This window comes from Garra rufa, unplaced genomic scaffold (assembly GCF_049309525.1).
Source record: "Garra rufa unplaced genomic scaffold, GarRuf1.0 hap1_unplaced_001, whole genome shotgun sequence".
NCBI lineage: Eukaryota > Metazoa > Chordata > Actinopteri > Cypriniformes > Cyprinidae > Garra > Garra rufa.
The window spans coordinates 17,039,566-17,063,026 of NW_027394276.1; positions in this window are offsets into that span (position 1 = coordinate 17,039,566).

Consider the following 23,461-nt stretch of genomic DNA (forward strand, 5'->3'; position numbering starts at 1 on the left):
GATCTTCGCAATTTAACATCTTTAAGGCCTCTAGATCAGAATGACCAAATATAATGTTAATATCATTAAATCTCTAAGAGGAGTTTGATACAAGTCATTTCCTGTTGCCAACAGGTGGCGCTGTGATTATAATAGAATGTTGGCCTTGAGATGTGTTCAGGCCAGGACTCTTATCGAATATGTGAAGTTTGAGGCAAATTGGACATTTTATGGCTGAGTTATAACAAGTTTTATATCCATGGCGAGACCTCGAAATTTGTCAGGCCGCCACGGACACGCCCTTTACCGAAAACTCAAGATCTTTACAATTTAACATCGCTAAGGCCTTTATATTAGACTGACCGATTTTGGAGTTGATCTGTATGAATCTCTGGGAGGAGTTGGTTGTAGAGTACAGCATGACACTTCCTGTTGCCTGCAGGTGGCGCTATGACTATAACTGAATATGGGCATGTAGATGTCTTCAGGTCAGGAGTGTTATCACACATATGAAGTTTGGGACAGATCGGACATTTTATGCCTAAGTTATAGCAACTTCCTTTTTCATGGCGAAACATCGAAATTTGTGAGGCCGCCATGGACACGCCCTCCGATGAAAACTCTAGATCTTCACAATTTAACGTCACAAAGGGCTTTAGATTAGACTCACCAAATTTGGTGTTGATCGGAATAAATCTCTAGGAGGAGTTCGTTCAAGTATGACACCTGAAAATGGCAAAAATGACACAAATTTTGCTGAGAAAATTAATAATAACCGACTTCCTGTTGGGTTTCGGATTTTATCTCAAGAGGCTTTTTTGTAGGTATTGGTGTGTTACATGTGTGTACCGATTTTTGTGCATGTACGATAATCACAGCTGAATGCGCACACCGCGGAACGTGTAAAGGTGGCGCTATTGAGCCATTTTGCCACACCCACTTCTGCAACCCATATCAGACGTCCATTTTCGCCAGGTCTGATGTGTGTGCAAAGTTTCGTTAGTTTTCGGGTATGTTTAGGCCCTCAAAAATGCGATTCATTCCGGATAAGAAGAATAATAATAATAATTAAAGCTGCAAGCAGCGATGAACGGGCCCTCGCACACGGGCTCACCGCCGACCGGTGGCTTTAGGAACACAGCAAATGGTGGGTAGTATGCTTTTAATACAGTAAAAATAGGAGAAATATGTCAAAGTCACTTAAATGTGCCAAATTTCCTGCTTCCAGCTGGTGGCGCTATGCCTATAACTGATTATTGGCATGTAGATGTGTTCAGGCCGGCACTTTCATCAAACATATAAAGTTTGGTGCAGATTGACCTTGGTATGATTGAGTTAGTGAAATATTTGATATATCCTGCTGCCAACAGGTGGCGCTATGATAATATCTGAATATTGGCCTTTAGGTGTCTTCAGGCCAGGACTCTTACAAAACCTGTGAAGTTTGAGGCAGATCGGACATTTTATGGCTGAGTTATAACAACTTCTATGTCCATGGCGAAACATCAAACTTTGTGACGCCGCCACGGACACGCCCTTTAACAAAAACTCAAGTTCTTCGCAATTTAACATCTCTAAGACCTCTAGATCAGACTGACTGAAGATAATGTTGATATCATTAAATCTCTAGGAGGAGTTTGCTACAAGTAATTTCCTATTGCCAACAGGTGGCGCTGTGATTATAATAGAATATTGGCCTTCAGATGTGTTCAGGCCAGGACTCTTATCGAACATGTGAAGTTTGAGGCAAATCGGACATTTTATGGCTGAGTTATAACAAGTTTTATATCCATGGCGAGACCACGAAATTTGCCAGGCCGCCACGGACACACCCTTCAACGAAAACTCAAGATCTTCACAATTTAACATCGTTAAAGCCTTTTTATTAGACTGACCGATTTTGGTGTTGATCTGATTAAATCTTTTGGAGGAGTTTGTTGCAGAGTACAGCATGACACTTCCTGGTGCCAGCAGGTGGCGCTATGAGTAAAACTGAATATGGGCATGTAGATGTCATCAGGTCAGGAGTGTTATCACACATGTGAAGTTTGGGGCAGATCGGGCATTTTATGCCTGAGTTATAGCAACTTCCTTTTTCATGGCGAAGCATCGAAATTTGCCAGGCCGCCACGGACACGCCCTCCGATGAAAACTCTAGATCTTCGCAATTTAACGTCACAAAGGGCTTTAGATTAGACTCACCAAATTTGCCGTTGATCCGAATAAATCTCTAGGAGGAGTTCGTTCAAGTATGACGCCTGAAAATGGCAAAAATTACACAAATTTTGCTAAGAAAATTAAAAATAACCGACTTCCTGTTGGGTGTCAAATTTTGCTCCAAGAGGCTTTTTTGTAGGTATTGGTGAGCTACATGTGTGTACCGATTTTCGTGCATGTACGTGAATCACAACTGAAAGCGCACACCGCGGAACGTGTAAAGGTGGCGCTATCGAGCCATTTTGCCACACCCACTTCTGCAACCCATATCAGACGTAAATTTTCGCCAGGTCTGATGTGTGTGCGAAGTTTCATGAGTTTTCGGGTATGTCTAAGCCCTCAAAAATGCGATTCATTTTGGAGAAGAATAATAATAATAATAATAATAATAAACGAAGCAGATCCAATAGGGTCCTCACACCATCGGTGCTCGGGCCCTAATTAAAGCTGCAAGCAGCGATGAACGGGCCCTCGCACACGGGCTCACCGCCGACCGGTGGCTTTAGGAACACAGCAAATGGTGGGTAGTATGCTTTTAATACAGTAAAAATAGGAGAAATATGTCAAAGTCACTTAAATGTGCCAAATTTCCTGCTTCCAGCTGGTGGCGCTATGCCTATAACTGATTATTGGCATGTAGATGTGTTCAGGCTGGCACTTTCATCAAACATATAAAGTTTGGTGCAGATTGACCTTGGTATGTTTGAGTTAGTGAAATATATGATATATCCTGCTGCCAACAGGTGGCGCTATGATAATATCTGAATATTGGCCTTTAGGTGTCTTCAGGCCAGGACTCTTACAAAACCTGTGAAGTTTGAGGCAGATCGGACATTTTATGGCTGAGTTATAACAACTTCTATGTCCATGGCGAAACATCAAACTTTGTGACGCCGCCACGGACACGCCCTTTAACGAAAACTCAAGTTCTTCGCAATTTAACATCTCTAAGACCTCTAGATCAGACTGACTGAAGATAATGTTGATATCATTAAATCTCTAGGAGGAGTTTGCTACAAGTAATTTCCTATTGCCAACAGGTGGCGCTGTGATTATAATAGAATATTGGCCTTCAGATGTGTTCAGGCCAGGACTCTTATCGAACATGTGAAGTTTGAGGCAAATCGGACATTTTATGGCTGAGTTATAACAAGTTTTATATCCATGGCGAGACCACGAAATTTGCCAGGCCGCCACGGACACACCCTTCAACGAAAACTCAAGATCTTCACAATTTAACATCGTTAAAGCCTTTTTATTAGACTGACCGATTTTGGTGTTGATCTGATTAAATCTTTTGGAGGAGTTTGTTGCAGAGTACAGCATGACACTTCCTGGTGCCAGCAGGTGGCGCTATGAGTAAAACTGAATATGGGCATGTAGATGTCATCAGGTCAGGAGTGTTATCACACATGTGAAGTTTGGGGCAGATCGGGCATTTTATGCCTGAGTTATAGCAACTTCCTTTTTCATGGCGAAGCATCGAAATTTGCCAGGCCGCCACGGACACGCCCTCCGATGAAAACTCTAGATCTTCGCAATTTAACGTCACAAAGGGCTTTAGATTAGACTCACCAAATTTGCCGTTGATCCGAATAAATCTCTAGGAGGAGTTCTTTCAAGTATGACGCCTGAAAATGGCAAAAATTACACAAATTTTGCTAAGAAAATTAAAAATAACCGACTTCCTGTTGGGTGTCAAATTTTGCTCCAAGAGGCTTTTTTGTAGGTATTGGTGAGCTACATGTGTGTACCGATTTTCGTGCATGTACGTGAATCACAACTGAAAGCGCACACCGCGGAACGTGTAAAGGTGGCGCTATCGAGCCATTTTGCCACACCCACTTCTGCAACCCATATCAGACGTAAATTTTCGCCAGGTCTGATGTGTGTGCGAAGTTTCATGAGTTTTCGGGTATGTCTAAGCCCTCAAAAATGCGATTCATTTTGGAGAAGAATAATAATAATAATAATAATTAAAGCTGCAAGCAGCGATGAACGGGCCCTCGCACACGGGCTCACCGCCGACCGGTGGCTTTAGGAACACAGCAAATGGTGGGTAGTATGCTTTTAATACAGTAAAAATACGAGAAATATGTCAAAGTCACTTAAATGTGCCAAATTCCCTGCTGCCAGCTGGTGGCGCTATGCCTATAACTGATTATTGGCATGTAGATGTGTTCAGGCCAGCACTTTTATCAAACATATGAAGTTTGGTGCAGATTGACCTTGGTATGTTTGAGTTAGTGAAAGATATGATATATCCTGCTGCCAACAGGTGGCGCTGTGATAATATCTGAATATTGGCCTTTAGGTGTCTTCAGGCCAGGACTCTTACCAAACCTGTGAAGTTTGAGGCAGATCGGACATTTTATGGCTTAGTTATAACAACTTATATGTCCATGGCGAAACATCAAACTTTGTCACGCAGCCACAGACACGCCCTTTAACGAAAACTCAAGATCTTCGCAATTTAACATCTCTAAGACCTCTAGATCAGACTGACCAAATATAATGTTAATATCATTAAATCTCTAGGAGGAGTTTGATACAAGTCATTTCCTGTTGCCAACAGGTGGCGCTGTGATTATAATAGAATATTGGCCTTCAGATGTGTTCAGGCCAGGACTTTAATCGAACATGTGAAGTTTGAGGCAAATCGGACATTTTATGGCTGAGTTATAACAAGTTTTATATCCATGGCGAGACCTCGAAATGTGTCAGGCCGCCACGGACACGCCCTTCAACGAAAACTCAAGATCTTCGCAATTTAACATCACTAAAGCCTTTTTATTAGACTGACCGATTTTGGTGTTGATCTGTATAAATCTCTAGGAGGAGTTTGTTGTAGAGTACAGCATGACACTTCCTGTTGCCAGCAGGTGGCGCTATGACCATAACTGAATATGGGCATGTAGATGTCTTCAGGTCAGGAGTGTTATCACACATGTGAAGTTTGGGACAGATCGGACATTGTATGCCTGAGTTATAGCAACTTCCTTTTTCATGGCGAAACATCGAAATTTGCGAGGCCGCCACGGACACGCCCTCCGATGAAAACTCTAGATCTTCACAATTTACCGTCACAAAGGGCTTTAGATTAGACTCAGCTAATTTGGTGTTAATCCGAATAAATCTCTAGGAGGAGTTCGTTCAAGTACGAGGCCTGAAAATGGCAAAAATGACACAAAATTTGCTGAGAAAATTAAAAATAACCGACTTCCTGTTGGGTGTCAAATTTTGCTCCAAGAGGCTTTTTTGTAGGTATTGGTGTGTTACATGTGTGTACCGATTTTCGTGCATGTACGTGAATCACAGCTGAATGCGCACACCGCGAAACGTGTAAAGGTGGCGCTGTCGAGCCATTTTGCCACACCCACTTCTGCAACCCATATCAGACGTAAATTTTCGCCAGGTCTGATGTGTGTGCGAAGTTTCATGAGTTTTCGGGTATGTCTAAGCCCTCAAAAATGCGATTCATTTTGGAGAAGAATAATAATAATAATAATAATAATAATAATAATAATAATAATAAACGAAGCAGATCCAATAGGGTCCTCACACCATCGGTGCTCGGGCCCTAATAATAAACGAAGCAGATCCAATAGGGTCCTCACACCATCGGTGCTCGGGCCCTAATTAAAGCTGCAAGCAGCGATGGTAGGGCCCTCGCACTCGGGCTCACCGCCGATTGGTGGCGAATGGTGGGCACTATGCTATTAACACAGAAAATGTAGTAGGAATATGTCAAAGTCATTGATATGTGCCAATCTTCCTTCTGCCAGCTGGTGGCGCTATGCCTATAACTGAATATTGGCATGCAGATGTGTTCAGGCCAGTGCTTTTATCAAACTTATGAAGTTTGGTGAAGCTTGAACATGGCATGCTTGAGTGTAAGTCATGACATATCCTGCTGCCAACAGGTGGTGCTATTACAAAATATTGTCTTTTAGATGTCTTCAGGCCAGGACTATTGCCAAACATGTCAAGTTTGGTGCAAATTGTACATTGCATGCTTAAGTTAGTGTAAAACAAGTAATTTGCTGTTGCCAGCTGGTGGCGCTATGACTATAACTAAATATTGGCATGTAAATGTATTCAGGCCAGGACTCTTATCAAACATATTAAGTTTGGGGCTGATTGGACATTGCATGCCTGAGTTACAGTAACTTCCTGTTTCATTGCATTAAGAGTATGCTTTAGCACTTAGCTAAATGTTGCTAACATGTTTCTAACATGTTGCTACCCTATTTTAACACTTGTTGATATTTTTAAAATGTTGCTAGGCATCCACAACAGTATTAAATATGTGGCTTCCTATTACCAGCTGGTGGCGCTATGACTATAGCTGAATATGGGCATGTATATATCTTCAGGCCAGGACTCTTATCAAACATGTGAAGTTTGGGGCTGATTGGACATTGCATGCCTGAGTTACAGTAACTTCCTGTTTCATTGCATTAAGAGCATGCTTTAGCACTTAGCTAAATGTTGCTAACATGTTATAGCATGTTTCTAGCATGTTGCTACCCTATTTAACACTTGTTGATATTTTTAAAATGTTGCTTGGCATCCACAACAGTATTAAACATGTGACTTCCTGTTGCCAGCAGGTGGCACTATCACTATAACTGAATATGGGCATGGGCTTGTGTTCAGACCAGGACTCTTATCAAACATATTAAGCTTGGGTCAGATTGGACATTGTATGCATGAGTTACACTTATTTTTCTTTGTATTAATATCATGCTTTAGCTCTCAGCTAAGTGTTGCTAGCATGTTTTAACATGATTCTAGCATGATGCTAGCCTATTTAAAACTTGCTGACGCTTTTTATTATGTTGCTAGGAGTCCGTAACACCATTAAACGTCACTTCCTGTTGTCAGCAGGTGGTGCTGTGACTATAACTGCATGTATATATCTTCAGGCCAGGAGTCTTATCAAACGTGAAGTTTGGGGCTGATTGGACATTGCATGTCTGAGTTACAGTAACTTCCTGTTTTATGTCTTTAACAACATGCTTTAGCACTAAGTAAGTGTTGCTAGCATGTTTGAGTACGTTTTAAACTAGTTTAGCACTCAATGGCTTTTTTAGTGTGTTGCTAATAGTGTGTCACAGTGTTAAACATGTCACTTCCTGTTGACAGTAGGTGGCGCTATAACTATAGCTGAATATTGGCATGTAGATATCTTCAGGCCAGGACTGTTATCAAACATGTGAAGTTTGGGGCTGATTGGACATTGCATGCCTGAGTTACAGTAACTTCCTGTTTCATTGCATTAAGAGTATGCTTTAGCACGTAGCTAAATGTTGCTAACATGTTTCTAACATGTTGCTATCCTATTTTAACACTTGTTGATATTTTTAAAATGTTGCTAGGCATCCACAACAGTATTAAACATGTGGCTTCCTATTACCAGCTGGTGGCGCTATGACTATAGCTGAATATGGGCATGTATATATCTTCAGGCCAGGACTCTTATCAAACATGTGAAGTTTGGGGCTGATTGGACATTGCATGCCTGAGTTACAGTAACTTCCTGTTTCATTGCATTAAGAGCATGCTTTAGCACTTAGCTAAATGTTTGCTAACATGTTATAGCATGTTTCTAGCATGTTGCTACCCTATTTAACACTTGTTGATATTTTTAAAATGTTGCTTGGCATCCACAACAGTATTAAACATGTGACTTCCTGTTGCCAGCAGGTGGCACTATCACTATAACTGAATATGGGCATGGGCTTGTGTTCAGACCAGGACTCTTATCAAACATATTAAGCTTGGGTCAGATTGGACATTGTATGCATGAGTTACACTTATTTTTCTTTGTATTAATATCATGCTTTAGCTCTCAGCTAAGTGTTGCTAGCATGTTTTAACATGATTCTAGCATGATGCTAGCCTATTTAAAACTTGCTGACGCTTTTTATTATGTTGCTAGGAGTCCGTAACACCATTAAACGTCACTTCCTGTTGTCAGCAGGTGGCGCTGTGACTATAACTGCATGTATATATCTTCAGGCCAGGAGTCTTATCAAACGTGAAGTTTGGGGCTGATTGGACATTGCATGTCTGAGTTACAGTAACTTCCTGTTTTATGTCTTTAACAACATGCTTTAGCACTAAGTAAGTGTTGCTAGCATGTTTGAGTACGTTTTAAACTAGTTTAGCACTCAATGGCTTTTTTTAGTGTGTTGCTAATAGTGTGTCACAGTGTTAAACATGTCACTTCCTGTTGACAGTAGGTGGCGCTATAACTATAACTGAATATTGGCATGTAGATATCTTCAGGCCAGGACTGTTATCAAACATGTGAAGTTTGGGGCTGATTGGACATTGCATGCCTGAGTTACAGTAACTTCCTGTTTCATTGCATTAAGAGTATGCTTTAGCACTTAGCTAAATGTTGCTAACATGTTATAGCATGTTTCTAGCATGTTGCTACCCTGTTTAACAGTAGTTGAATTTTTTTAAAATGTTGCTAGGCATCCACAACAGTATTAAACATGTGGCTTCCTGTTACCAGCTGGTGGCGCTATGACTATAACTGAATACGGGCATGGGCGTGTGTTTAGGCCAGGATTCTTATCAAACATGTTAAGTTTGGGGCTGATTGGACATTGTATGCCTGAGTTAGAGTAACTTCCTGTTTCATTGTATTATTAGCATGCTTTAGCATATTAGCTAAGTGTTGCTAGCATGCTTTATTATTTTTGTAGCATGTTGAATATTAAGTTTGGGTCAGATTCAACATTATATACATGAGTTACAGCAATTTCCTTTTGTATTTGTATTAATAGCATGCTTTAGCTCTTAGCTAAGTGTTGCTAGCATGTTTTAGCATGTTTGTAGCATGTTGCTAGCTTATTTAAGACTTGTTAACGCTTTTCAATATGTTTCTAGGAGTCCGTAACAGTGTTAAACATGTCATTTCCTGTTGTCAGCAGGTGGCGCTATGACTATAACTAAATATGGGCACTGACGTGTGTTCAGGACCGGACTGTCATCAAACATGTGAAGTTTGAGGCAGATCGGACATCGTATGCCTGAGTTATAGCAACTTCCTTTTTCATGGCGAAACATCAAAGTTTGTCCGGCCGCCACGGACACGCCCTTCGACGAAAACTCTAAAGCTTCGCAATTTAACATCGCAAAGGCCTTATGATGACACTCAGCAAATTTGAAGATGATCGGATAAAAACTGTAGGAGGAGTTCGTTAAAGTATGAGGCCTGAAAATGGCAAAAACTGCACAAAAATCGTACAGGAAATTCAATATAACGGACTTCCTGTTGGGTTTCGGATGTTGCACCAGGAGACTTTTTTGTAGGTATTGGTGTGTTACATATGTGTACCGAGTTTCGTACATGTACGTGAAACGTAGCTCGAGGGGCACTCCGTTGAAATTTTATAGGTGGCGCTATCGAGCCATTTTGCCACACCCACTTTTGAAAACCATATCAGATGTAAATTTTCGCCAGGTCTGATGCGTGTGCAAAGTTTCGTGAGTTTTCGGGCATGTTTAGGCCCTCAAAAAGACTTTTCATTTTGGAGAAGAAGAAGAAGAAGAAGAAGAAGAAGAATTAAAGCTGCAAGCAGCGATGACCGGGCCCTCGCCGTCTGTGCAGTCGCCATCCCGATAGCATCAGGAAAACGGTGCCCAGTTGGCACATGCATTCACAGTAACCCTTTGGACTAACCCTAACTGTCTCTCCTCCTCTCTGACTCTTTCTCTTACCACCCATCCCCCCTCCTTACACTCAGCCACTTACCACACAAACACACACATAGAGTGCAGAGCAGAGTGAGATCAGATATGTTTTTTAATTTTCTTTCATTCGTGGAGTTTTGTATAATTATGAAATGAACTGTGTTTGATCAGAATGAATAGTTATTTGTATGAAAAAAGATTCAAAGAGTTAGGATGCTGCACTTTAAATATATAATAAATCATTGAAAATTGAAAATGGAAAATGAAATTCTAAGCACACTATCTGCCTTAAAAACACAGGAAACAAATATTTGAATGTATTTTTTATTTTTATTTATTTGCCATGGCAACAGCATTTGATGCATCAGGGACGCCTTTACAGACTCTCGTCGGCCGTGTTTTTACATTATTCTGATGAAGTTTGAAGAAAATCTAGTACAAATATATTGTTCGTTGTTCGTTCGTGTTTGTTAGTTCATTAACCATTGTTAACAAAAGAGACCCTATTTTAAATAGTTACCATGTTTTATGATCTACAACCATTTTTAAATATTATTTTAATGATCTATAAGCATCTGTGAAATAATTATAAACAAATATATTAAAAATAAATACATATTAACTTAGTTGATGTATTTGTTTCTCATTCTAATTAAGTGAACTGAGCAGTATAGTGTCATACCTATAAGATTTTTTATTCTATCAGTGAGAGTGTATATATGTATATAAATCATATAATTTTTCCTTAAAAGATTAAAAAAAGATTTTAATGCTCTTTAAGCACCTATAAAAAATAATTATGTAAAAGTACATTGACAGTACGGTATATATCAACTGATTCTATGGATTATTTTCATTCTTATACACTGAGAATGAGCTAAATAGCATTAGAGGTCAAACGATTCCTTATCTTATGAGGACCTCTAGTGTTCATCCCTGGTACTAGAGCTTTAATCTGACAAATTTATGTGACACTTTTAATGTTTTTGGGGCCTCTGAGCATGATAACATTTTGAAACTACACGTATTTCCTAAGAATTTCTTGTTCTTTATATGTAAAAAGTTTTGATGAGTTAGAATAATGCAATTTAAAGATATATGGAAATAACTCTTCATCTTTTTTTACTGTTACTTTCATAAATCACCACATCAACACCATTCAAGATATCCCAAAGCCGTTCACAATTTAACATCTTCAGTATCTTGGCATCACGTTGACAAAGTTTGGTGTGCACTGTCTGATTCTGCTATGAGTGATATGAATTTATTCACAGCTATATTTTTCCAAAAATCCACATTCAAATCAAAATAGCTGATTTCCTGTTGGTCGTAGCTAATGGGTGTAAATTAGAAAGTTGTCTGGCTTGATGAGACCAATATACCGACCAAGTTTGATGTCTGTAGCTACAACTAACCCTCCAACTTTTGTCAAAAGGTGGCGCTATAGAGTGTCTCCAACAAATCACCACATCAACACCGTTCAAGATATCCCAAAGCCGTTCACAATATAGGGAACATTTTCCCTATATTCTGAGGATGATGATAACAAAATGTTATTATTGCTTGCTTTACGTCCACCACTTCTGCTTAAATGTCATCGTTACCTATCTGTACAATTTGTGTGTGGATATTGCTTTGCAGGTGACTCCTGTTATAAGACATCACTTTTAAGTGCTACATAACTAAGAAAGAATCAATTAGGAAAACGGTGCCCAGTTGGCACATGCATTCACAGTAACCCTCAGTCAGTTGGATTTAAAGTTTACTAAATTGAAAGGGTTAAACTTTAAAATCAACACACAGACACATACACACAATATATAAAATTACCAACCAGTTTCATTTGTTAACATTAACTATATTAGTTAACATGAACAATAATTAAATAGTATTTATTAATGTTAATTAATATTAAGCTAAAAAAAGTATTCATATATTGTTTAATGGTAATAGTATATTTTAACATTAGTTTATGAACTGTGAATTAACATGAACATGAACACAGTTCATGTGGGTGTACAGCAATACACAAAGTGCTCTATAAACGCTTCTTTCTTTCAAAATATCTTTAAAAATCAAGTTGAGTATTGTAATGGGGCGATATATATATAACTGATCTTAAAATGGTAAAATTTTCAGATGTTTTGAACAGATAACAGCAAAGTTTGTTTTGTTGACAAAGTTTGTCTTGAAACTGTTAATTAAAATGTTATATTCAATAAATAACACTATGAAAATAAATGTCTATCAATGAAGATAAACCGCTCATGCTAAAAAGTTGTATTTTTCTTAATCTTTTGCTATGTGACTGAATAGGACATGTTCATGGTACAGTTCAGTAAAAAATAAATAAAAAAACAACAACTGCAAAATACAAACAATGAAAGACTTAGTGACCCTTTATATTTTCTCAAAATATCAGACTCTCAAAGATCAAACATATTTATGTAACATCAATGTGCATTTTTTCCTCAAAGATGGTCTTTAGCAAGACAGCATGTTCTACTCTCTCTCCCTCTCTCCCTTTCACCCCTCCCCCTTCAGTCTCTCTTCAGTCACTCAATGGTAGTCACTCAATGGTGACTGAACACAGACACTCAAGGCAGAGTGACAGCAGGCTTCTGATTTCTTTTTTTAATTTTCTTTAATTCGTAGAAGCTTGAATTAAATTGATATTTACAGCACTTGCTCAGAATGATAAGATCTCTGTGTGAAAAAAGTTTTAAATAGTTAAGATGCTGCACTTTAAAGATATAGAAAATGACGGTTATACATCTTTAAAAAATCACCACGTCAACACCGTTCAAGATATCCCAAAACCGCTCGCAATTTAACATCTTCAGAATCTTCTCTCCATGTTAAAAAAGTTTGGTGTGAACAGCTTGTTCTTCTTAGGAGGAGTATAAATTTGTTTACAGCCTGATTTTTCCAAAAATCCACATTCAAATCAAAATAGCCGGCTTCCTGTTGGTGGTAGCTAATTAGTTTAATTTAGAAAGTTGTCCAGATTGATGAAAACAATATATGTACAGAGTTTGGTGACTGTAGGAAAAACTAACCCCCCAACTTTTGTCAAAAGATGGCGCTATAGAGTGCCTGCTCCACGCCCATTTATGATCTTTTGCCAGTGTCTAACTATCATTAATATTGATGTGTGTGTTGAGTTTCATGAAATTCTAAGCATGTTAACTGCCTCGAAAAGACAGGAATCTAATTTTAAAGTTTGAGACGTTGCCATGGCAACAGCATTTGATTTATCATCGACCCCTTTACACATTCTTATCGGCCGTGTTTTGACATGATTTTAATGAAGTTTAAAGAAAATCAAGTAAAATTAAGAGGCTGATTTCAAAGCATTTTGAAAATGACACGCTTCCTGCTGCCAGTTGGTGGCGCTATAACTTTGACTCATAATAGTCACCTTTATGGAATCGGCATCATACAACGAACAATCTGGTGAAGTTTCATCAGAATCAGGCAATGTGTGCAACAGTTATTAGACACTTCCTGTTTCTCATTTCTCGCCATAACTTTGTCGCCTTGCCATGGCCAAACCGTTCGAGATATCAAAAATCCCCTCGCAATTTAGCGTCCCCAATGTCTTGAGATCATGCTGACCGAGTTTGGTGACAATCCAATGGAATTCCTGGGAGGAGTACGTTAAATTCCAGAGCATGCGCTTTTTATACAGCCCTAAATATCTCACTTCCTGTTGCATTGAGAAAATGACATAGAGTACAAAAGTTGTTCAGCTCAATGAGTTCTATATGTGTACCGAGTTTCATATGTGTACGTTCAAGTATGTGTGCTATATGGCCCTCAAAATTCCAGGGGGCGCTGTAGAGTCCCCTTGCCACGCCCCGGTACCAGCCTTTGTGACGTCCTGATGGCCGCAGATTCCGACATGTGTGCAAATTTTCAAGAGTTTTTGAGTATGTTAAGACCCCCTTAAGTGCCCGGAAGGTTAACAAAAAAAAAAAAAAAAAAAAAAAAAATAAGAATCCTTAGAAGAACAATAGGGCCTTCGCCCTTTTGGGCTCGGGCCCTAATTAAAGCTGCGAGCAGCGATGAACGGGCCCTCGCACCTGGGCTCACCGCCGACCGGTGGCTTCAGGAAATCAGCAAACGGTGGGCAGTATGCTTTTAATACAGTAAATATAGAAAAAATATGTCATAAGTCATTTAAATGTGCCAAACTTGCCGCTGCCAGATGGTGGCGCTATGCCTGTAACTAATTATTGGCATGTAGATGTGTTCAGGCCAGCACTATTATCAAACATATGAAGTTTGGTGCAGATTGACCTTGGTATGCTTGAGTTAGTGAAAGATATGATATATCCTGCTGCCAACAAGTGGCGCTATGATAATATCTGAATATTAGTCTTTAGGTGTCTTCAGGCCAGGACTCTTACCAAACCTGTGAACTTTGTGGCAGATCAGACATTTTATGGCTAAGTTATAACAACTTCTATGTCTATGCAGAAACATCAAACTTTGTCAGGCCACCACGGACATGCCCTTTAATGAAAACTCAAGATCTTCACAATTTAACATCTCTAAGGCCTCAAGATCAGACTGACCAAATATAATGTTGATTCAATTAAATGCAATCAATGCAAGGACTTCAGATAATGCCAACTGTGAACCAATATGCAAAATTTTCCCTATACTCTGATAATGATGATAAGAACATGATTCATGATGATAACAAAATGTTATTATTGCTTGCTTTACGTCCACCACTTCTGCTTAAATGTCATTGTTACCTATCTGTACAAGTTTTGTGTGGATATTGCTTTGCTGGTGACTCCTCCTGTTACAAGACATCACTCTTAAGCGCTACATAACTAAGAATCAATAAGGAAGACGGTGCCCAGTTGGCACATGCATTCACAGTAACCCTCTGCTAGTTTGGATTTTAAGTTTACAGAATTGAAAGGGTTAGACTTTAAAATCAACACACAGACACATACACACAATATATAAAATGTTGCCATTCAGTTTCATTTGTTAGCATTAACTATATTAGTTAACATGACCAATAAATAAATAGCATTTATTAATGTTAATTAATATTAAGCTAAAAAAAGTATTCATATATAGTTTATGTACTGTGAATTAACATGAACATGAACACAGTTCATGTGGGTGTACAGCAATACACAATAAAGTGCTCTATAAACGCTTCATTCTTTCAAAATATCTTTAAAAACAAGTTGAGTATTGTAATGGGGCGATATATATATATATATAACTCATCTTAAAATGGTATAATTTTCAGATGTTTTGAACAGATAACAGCAAAGCTTGTTTTGTTGTCCAAGTTTGTCTTGAAATTGTTAATTTAAATTTTATATTCAATAAATAACACTATGAAAATAAATGTCTATCAATGAAGATAAATCGCTAATGCTAAAAGTTGCATTTTTCTTAATCTTTTGCTATGTGACTGAATAGGACAAGTTCATGGTACAGTTAAGTAAAAAATAAATAAAAAACAACAACTGCAAAATACGAACAATGAAAGACTTAGTGACCCTTTATATTTTCTCAAAATATCAGACTCTCAAAGATCAGACATATTTATGTAATTACAATACATACAGTATGTGCATTTTGTTCAAAGATGGTCTGTAGGATGGATCTCTACTCTGTCACCCTCTCTGCCTCTCACCCCTCCCCCCTGCAATAATGAGCTTCTCTGTGCCTGACTGAACGCACACACATACTGTAGAGACATTCACCAGAGTGACAGCAGGTTTCTGAGTTATTTTTTTAATTTTCTTTAATTCATTGAAGCTTGTATAAAATTTATATTTCCAGCACTTGCTCAGAATGATTAGATCTCTGTGTGAAAAAAGTTTTAAAGAGTTTGGATGCTGCACTTTAAAGTTATAAAAAATTAGGGTTATGTTTTTTACTACATCTTTAAAAAATCACCACGTCAACACCGTTCGAGATATCCAAAATCCGCTCGCAATTTAACATCTTCAGAATCTTCTCTTCATGTTAAAAAAGTTTGGTGTGAACAGCTGGTTGTTCTTAGGAGTAGTGTGAATTTGTTTACAACCTGATTTTTCAAAAAATCCACCTTCAAATCAAAATAGCCGGCTTTCTGTTGGTCTTAGCTAATGAGTTTGATTTAGAAAGTTGTCCAGATTGATGAGAACAATATAAGTACAGAGTTTGGTGACTGTAGGAAAAACTAACCCCCCAACTTTTGTCAAAAGATGGCGCTATAGAGTGCCTGCTCCACGCCCATTTATGACCTTTTGCCAGTGTCTAACTATCATTAATATTGATGTGTGTGTTAAGTTTCATGAAATTCTAAGCATGTTATCTGCCTCGAAAAGACAGGAATGTAATTTTAAAGTTTGACACGTTGCCATGGCAACAGCATTTGTTTTATCATCGACCCCTTTACATATTCTTATCGGCCGTGTTTTGACATGATTTTGATGAAGTTTAAAGAAAATCGAGTAAAATTAAGAGGCTGATTTCAAAGCATTTTGAAAATGACACGTTTCCTGCTGCCAGTTGGTGGCGCTATAACTTTGACTCATAATAGTCACATTTATGGAATCGGCATCATACGACGAACAAACTGGTGAAGTTTCATCAGAATCAGGCAATGTGGTCAACAGTTATTAGACACTTCCTGTTTCTCATTTCTCGCCATAACTTTGTCGCCTTGCCACGGCCAAACCGTTCGAGATATCAAAAATCTCCTCGCAATTTAGCGTCCCCAATGTGTTGAGATCATGCTGACCGAGTTTGGTGACAATCCCATGGAATTCCTGGGAGGAGTACGTTAAATTCCAGAGCATGCGCTTTTTAAACAGCCCTAAATATCTCACTTCCTGTTGCGTGGAGCCCATGACATAGAGTACAAAAGTTGTTCAGCTCGATGAGATCTATATGTGTACCGAGTTTCATATCAATACGCGCAAGTATGTGTGCGCAGTACATCAAGTTTTCAAACTGTGTTCCAGGGGGCGCTGTAGAGGCCCTGAACCACGCCCGGGTCCCAGCCTCTGTGGCGTCCGGACGACAGCAGATTCCGACGTGTGTGCAAATTTTCAAGAGTTTTTGAGTATGTTAAGGCCCCCAAAAGTGCCCCAACGGTTGAAAAAAAATAAAAAAAAACAAAAAAAAAACAAATAAGAATCCTTAGAAGAACAATAGGGCCTTCGCCCTTTTGGGCTCGGGCCCTAATTAAAGCTGCAAGCAGCGTTGACCGGGCCCTCGCCGTCTGGCAGTCGCCATCACGATAGCATCAGGAAAACGGTGCCCAGTTGGCACATGCATTCACAATAACCCTTTGGACTAACCCTAACTGTCTCTCCTCCTGTCTGACTCTTTCTCTTACCACCCATCCCACCTCCTTACACTCAGCCACTTACCACACAAACACACACATAGAGTGCAGAGCAGAGTGAGATCAGATTTGTTTTTTAATTTTCTTTCATTCGTGGAGTTTTGCATAATTATGAAATGAACTGTGTTTAATCAGAACGAATAGTTATTTGTATGAAAAAAGTTTCAAAGAGTTAGGATGCTGCACTTTAAATATATAATAAATCATTGAAAATTGAAAATGGAAAATAAAATTCTAGGCACGCTATCTGCCTCAAAAACACAGGAAACAAATATTTGAATGTATTTTGTATTTTTATTTATTTGCCATGGCAACAGCATTTGATGCATCAGGGACGCCTTTACAGACTCTCATCGGCCGTGTTTTTACATCATTCTGATGAAGTTTGAAGAAAATCGAGTACAAATATATTGTTCGTTGTTCGTTCGTGTGTTAGTTCATTAACCAATGTTAACAAAAGAGACCCTATTTTAAATAGTTACCATGTTTTATGATCTACATCCATTTTTAAATATTATTTTAATGATCTATAAGCATCTGTGAAATAATTATAAACAAATATATTAAAAATAAATACATATTAACTTAGTTGATGTATTTGTTTCTCATTCTAATTAAGTGAACTGAGCAGTATAGTGTCATACTTATAAGATTTTTTATTCTATCAGTGAGATTGTATATATGTATATAAATCATATAATTTTTCCTTAAAAGATTAAAAAAAGATTTTAATGCTCTTTAAGCACCTATACAAAATAATTATGTAAAAGTACACTGACAGTACAGTCTATATCAACTGATTCTATGGATTATTTTCATTCTTATACACTGAGAATGAGCTAAATAGCATTAGAGGTCAAACGATTCCTTATCTTATGAGGACCTCTAGTGTTCATCCCTGGTATTAGAGCTTTAATCTGACAAATTTATGTGACACTTTTAATGTTTTTGGGGCCTCTGAGCATGATAACATTTTGAAACTACACGTATTTCCTAAGAATTTCTTGTTCTTTATATGTAAAAAGTTTTGATGAGTTAGAATAATGCAATTTAAAGATATATGAAAATAACTCTTCATCTTTTGTATTGTTACTTTCATAAATCACCACATCAACACCGTTCAAGATGTCCCAAAGCCGTTCACAATTTAACATCTTCAGTATCTTGGCATCATGTTGACAAAGTTTGGTGTGAACTGTCTGATTCTGCTATGAGTGATATGAATTTATTCACAGCTATATTTAAAAACACAGGAAACAAATGTTAAAGTTTGACATGTTGCCATGGCAACAGCATTTGATGTATCAAGGACCCCTTCACAGATTCTCATCGGCCGTGTTTTGATATTATTCTGATGAAGTTTGAAGCAAATTGAGTAAAATTAAGAGGTTGATTTAAAAGCGTTTTGCAAGCAACACACTTCCTGCTGCCAGTTGGTGGCGCTATAACTTTGACTCATAATAGTCACATCTCTGTGATCGGTATCATACGACGAACAAACTGCTTAAGTTTGGTCAAAATCAGATAAAGTGTGTCAAAATTATTAGACATTTCCTGTTTCTCATTTCTCGCCATAATTTGTCGCCCTGCCAAGGCCAAACCGTTCGAGATACCAAAAATCCCCTGGCAATTTTGCATTCCCAATATCTTGAGATCATGCTGACCGAGTTTGGTGGCCATCGGTGGAAAGGTCTAGGAGGAGTATTTCAAATTCCACAGCTTGATTTTTCCAAAAATCCATATTTAAATAAAAATAGCTGACTTCCTGTTGGTCGTAGCTAATGGGTGTAAATTAGAAAGTTGTCCGGCTTGATGAGTCCAATATATGTACCGAGTTTGGTGACTGTAGGACAAAGTAACCCCCCAACTTTTGTCAAAAGGTGGCGCTATGGAGCGCCTGCTCCACGCCCATTTATGGGCTTTTATCAGTGTTTAACTGTCATTAATACAGATGTGTGTGTTGAGTTTCATTAAATTCTAAGCATTTTAAGTGGCTCAAAAACACAAAAAACTAAAGTTAAAGTTTGACACGTTGCCATGGCAACATGATAAAAGTTATGGATAACGCCCTTCACAGATTCTTATCGGTCGTGTTTTGACATTATTGGGATGAAGTTTGAAGCAAATTGAGTAAAATTAAGAGGCTGAGTTTAAAGCGTTTCAAAAACGTCACGCTTTCTGCTGCCAGTTGGTGGCGCTATAACTTTGACTCATAATAGTCCCATCTCTGTGATCGGCATCAGACGATGAACAAACTGCTGAAGTTTGGTCAAAATCAGACAAAGTATGTCAAAGTTATTAGGCACTTCCTGTTTCTCATTTTTCGCCATAAATTTGTCGCCCCGTCACGGTCAAACCGTTCGAGATATCAAAAATCCCCTGGCAATTTTGCGTCCCCAATGTCTTGAGATCATGCTGACCGAGTTTGGTGGCCATCGGTGGAAAGGCCTAGTAGGAGTATTTCAAATTCCATTGCATGCACTTTTTAGACATCCCTGAATAGCCGACTTCCTGTTTGGCGAAGCACGGACTATGAGTGTGAAATTTGTTCGGCCCGATGAGGTCTATATGTGTATGAATTTTGGTGACTGTAGGTCAACCGTTGTGCGCTCCAGAGCCCTTCAAAAGTCGCAATTTTTAACGCTGTGCCATGCCCCCCCCAGGTGACCCCCCCATGTCAAAGTCTGTCCGGCCCTGATGGCCGCAGGTTCCAATGTGTGTGCAAAGTTTCAAGAGTTTTCGTGTATGTTAAGGCCCCCGAAATCCCCCAAAACATTGAAAAAAAAATAATAATAATAATAATAATAATAATCCTTAGAAAAACAATAGGGCCTTCGCCCTTTTGGGCTCGGGCCCTAATTAAAGCTGCGAGCAGCGATGAACGGGCCCTCGCACCTGGGCTCACCGCCGACCGGTGGCTTCAGGAAATCAGCAAACGGTGGGCAGTATGCTTTTAATACAGTAAATATAGAAAAAAGTCATTAGTCATTTAAATGTGCCAAACTTGCCGCTGCCAGATGGTGGCGCTATGCTTGTAACTAATTATTGGCATGTAGATGTGTTCAGGCCAGCACTATTATCAAACATATGAAGTTTGGTGCAGATTGACCTTGGTATGTTTGAGTTAGTGAAAGATATGATATATCCTGCTGCTAACAAGTAAGAACAAGATTCATGATAACAAAATGTTATTATTGCTTGCTTTACGTCCACCACTTCTGCTGAAATGTCATCGTTACCTATCTGTACAATTTTTGTGTGGATATTGCTTTGCTGGTGACTCCTGTTATAAGACATCACTCTTAAGCGCTACATTACTAAGAATCAATAATGAAGACGGTGCCCACTTGGCACATGCATTCAAAGTAACCCTCTGCTAGTTTGGATTTAAAGTTTACAGAATTGAAAGGGTTAGACTTTAAAATCAACACACAGACACATACACACAAAATATAAAATGTTGCCATTCAGTTTTATTTGTTAGCATTAACTATATTAGTTAACATGACCAATAAATAAATAGCATTTATTAATGTTAATTAATATTAAGCTAAAAAAAAGTATTCATATATAGTTTATGTACTGTGAATTAGCATGAACATGAACACAGTTCATGTGGGTGTACAGCAATACACAATAAAGTGCTCTATAAACTCTTCATTCTTTCAAAATATCTTTAAAAATCAAGTTGAGTATTTTAACGGGGTGATATATATATATTTATAACTGATCTTAAAATTATGGTTTTCAGATGTTTTGAAGAGATAACAGTAACGTTTGTTTTGTTGTCAAAGTTTGTCTTAATTTTTTATTATTATTATTTTATATTCAATAAATAACACTATGTAAATATTGTCTATCAATGAAGATAAATTGATCATGCTAAAAAGTTGTATTTTTTTAAATCTTTTGCTATGTGACTGAATAGGACAAGTTCATGGTACAGTTAAGTAAAAAATTAATAAAAAACAACAACTGCAAAATACGAACAATGAAAGGCTAAGTGACCCTTTATATTTTCTCAAAATATCAGACTCTCAAAGATCAGACATATTTATGTAATTACAATACATATGTGCATTTTTTGTTCAAAGATGGTCTGTAGGATGGCTCTCTACTCTGTCACCCTCTCTGCCTCTCACCCCTCCCCCCTGCAATAATGAGCTTCTCTGTGCCTGACTGAACGCACACACATACTGTAGAGACATTCACCCAGAGTGACAGCAGGTTTCTGAGTTATTTTTTTAATTTTCTTTAATTCATTGAAGCTTGTATAAAATTTATATTTCCAGCACTTGCTCAGAATGATAAGATCTCTGTGTGAAAAAAGTTTTAAAGAGTTTGGATGCTGCACTTTAAAGATATAAAAAATTAGGGTTATGTTTTTTACTATATCTTTAAAAAATCACCACGTCAACACCGTTCGAGATATCCAAAATCCGCTCGCAATTTAACATCTTCAGAATCTTCTCTTCATGTTAAAAAAGTTTGGTGTGAACAGCTGGTTGTTCTTAGGAGTAGTGTGAATTTGTTTACTACCTGATTTTTCAAAAAATCCACCTTCAAATCAAAATAGCCGGCTTTCTGTTGGTCTTAGCTAATGAGTTTGATTTAGAAAGTTGTCCAGATTGATGAGAACAATATATGTACAGAGTTTGGTGACTGTAGGAAAAACTAACCCCCCAACTTTTGTCAAAAGATGGCGCTATAGAGTGCCTGCTCCACGCCCATTTATGACCTTTTGCCAGTGTCTAACTATCATTAATATTGATGTGTGTGTTGAGTTTCATGAAATTCTAAGCATGTTATCTGCCTCGAAAAGACAGGAATGTAATTTTAAAGTTTGACACGTTGCCATGGCAACAGCATTTGATTTATCATCGACCCCTTTACATATTCTTATCGGCCGTGTTTTGACATGATTTTGATGAAGTTTAAAGAAAATCGAGTAAAATTAGGAGGCTGATTTCAAAGCATTTTGAAAATGACACGTTTCCTGCTGCCAGTTGGTGGCGCTATAACTTTGACTCATAATAGTCACATTTATGGAATCTGCATCATACAAGGAACAAACTGGTGAAGTTTCATCAGAATCAGGCAATGTGTGCAACAGTTATTAGACACTTCCTGTTTCTCATTTCTCGCCATAACTTTGTCGCCTTGCCACGGCCAAACCGTTCGAGATATCAAAAATCTCCTCGCAATTTAGCGTCCCCAATGTCTTGAGATCATGCTGACCGAGTTTGGTGACAATCCCATGGAATTCCTGGGAGGAGTACGTTAAATTCCAGAGCATGCGCTTTTTAAACAGCCCTAAATATCTCACTTCCTGTTGCGTGGAGCCCATGACATAGAGTACAAAAGTTGTTCAGCTCGATGAGTTCTATATGTGTACCGAGTTTCATATGAGTACGTGCAAGTATGTGTGCGCAGTACATCAAGTTTTCAAACTGTGTTCCAGGGGGCGCTGTAGATGCCCTGAACCACGCCCGGGTCCCAGCCTCTGTGGCGTCCGGACGACGGCAGATTCCAACGTGTGTGCAAATTTTCAAGAGTTTTTGAGTATGTTAAGGCCCCCAAAAGTGCCCCAACGGTTGAAAAAAAAAAAAAAAAAAAAAAAAAAAATAAGAATCCTTAGAAGAACAATAGGGCCTTCGCCCTTTTGGGCTCGGGCCCTAATAATAAACGGAGCAGATTTCAATAGGGTCCTCACACCATCGGTGCTCGGGCCCTAATTAGGGCCCGAGCACCGATGGTGTGAGGACCCTATTGGATCTGCTTCGTTTATTAGGGCCCGAGCACCGATGGTGTGAGGACCCTATTGGATCTGCTTCGTTTATTATTATTATTATTATTAGGGCCCGAGCACCGATGGTGTGAGGACCCTATTGGATCTGCTTCGTTTATTATTATTAGGGCCCGAGCCCAAAAGGGCGAAGGCCCTATTGTTCTTCTAAGGATTCTTATTTTTTTTTTTTTTTTTTATTTTTGTTTTTTTTTCAACCGTTGGGGCACTTTTGGGGCCTTAACATACTCAAAAACTCTTGAAATTTGCACACACGTCGGAATCTGCCGTCGTCCGGACGCCACAGAGGCTGGGACCCGGGCGTGGTTCAGGGCCTCTACAGCGCCCCCTGGAACACAGTTTGAAAACTTGATGTACTGCGCACACAT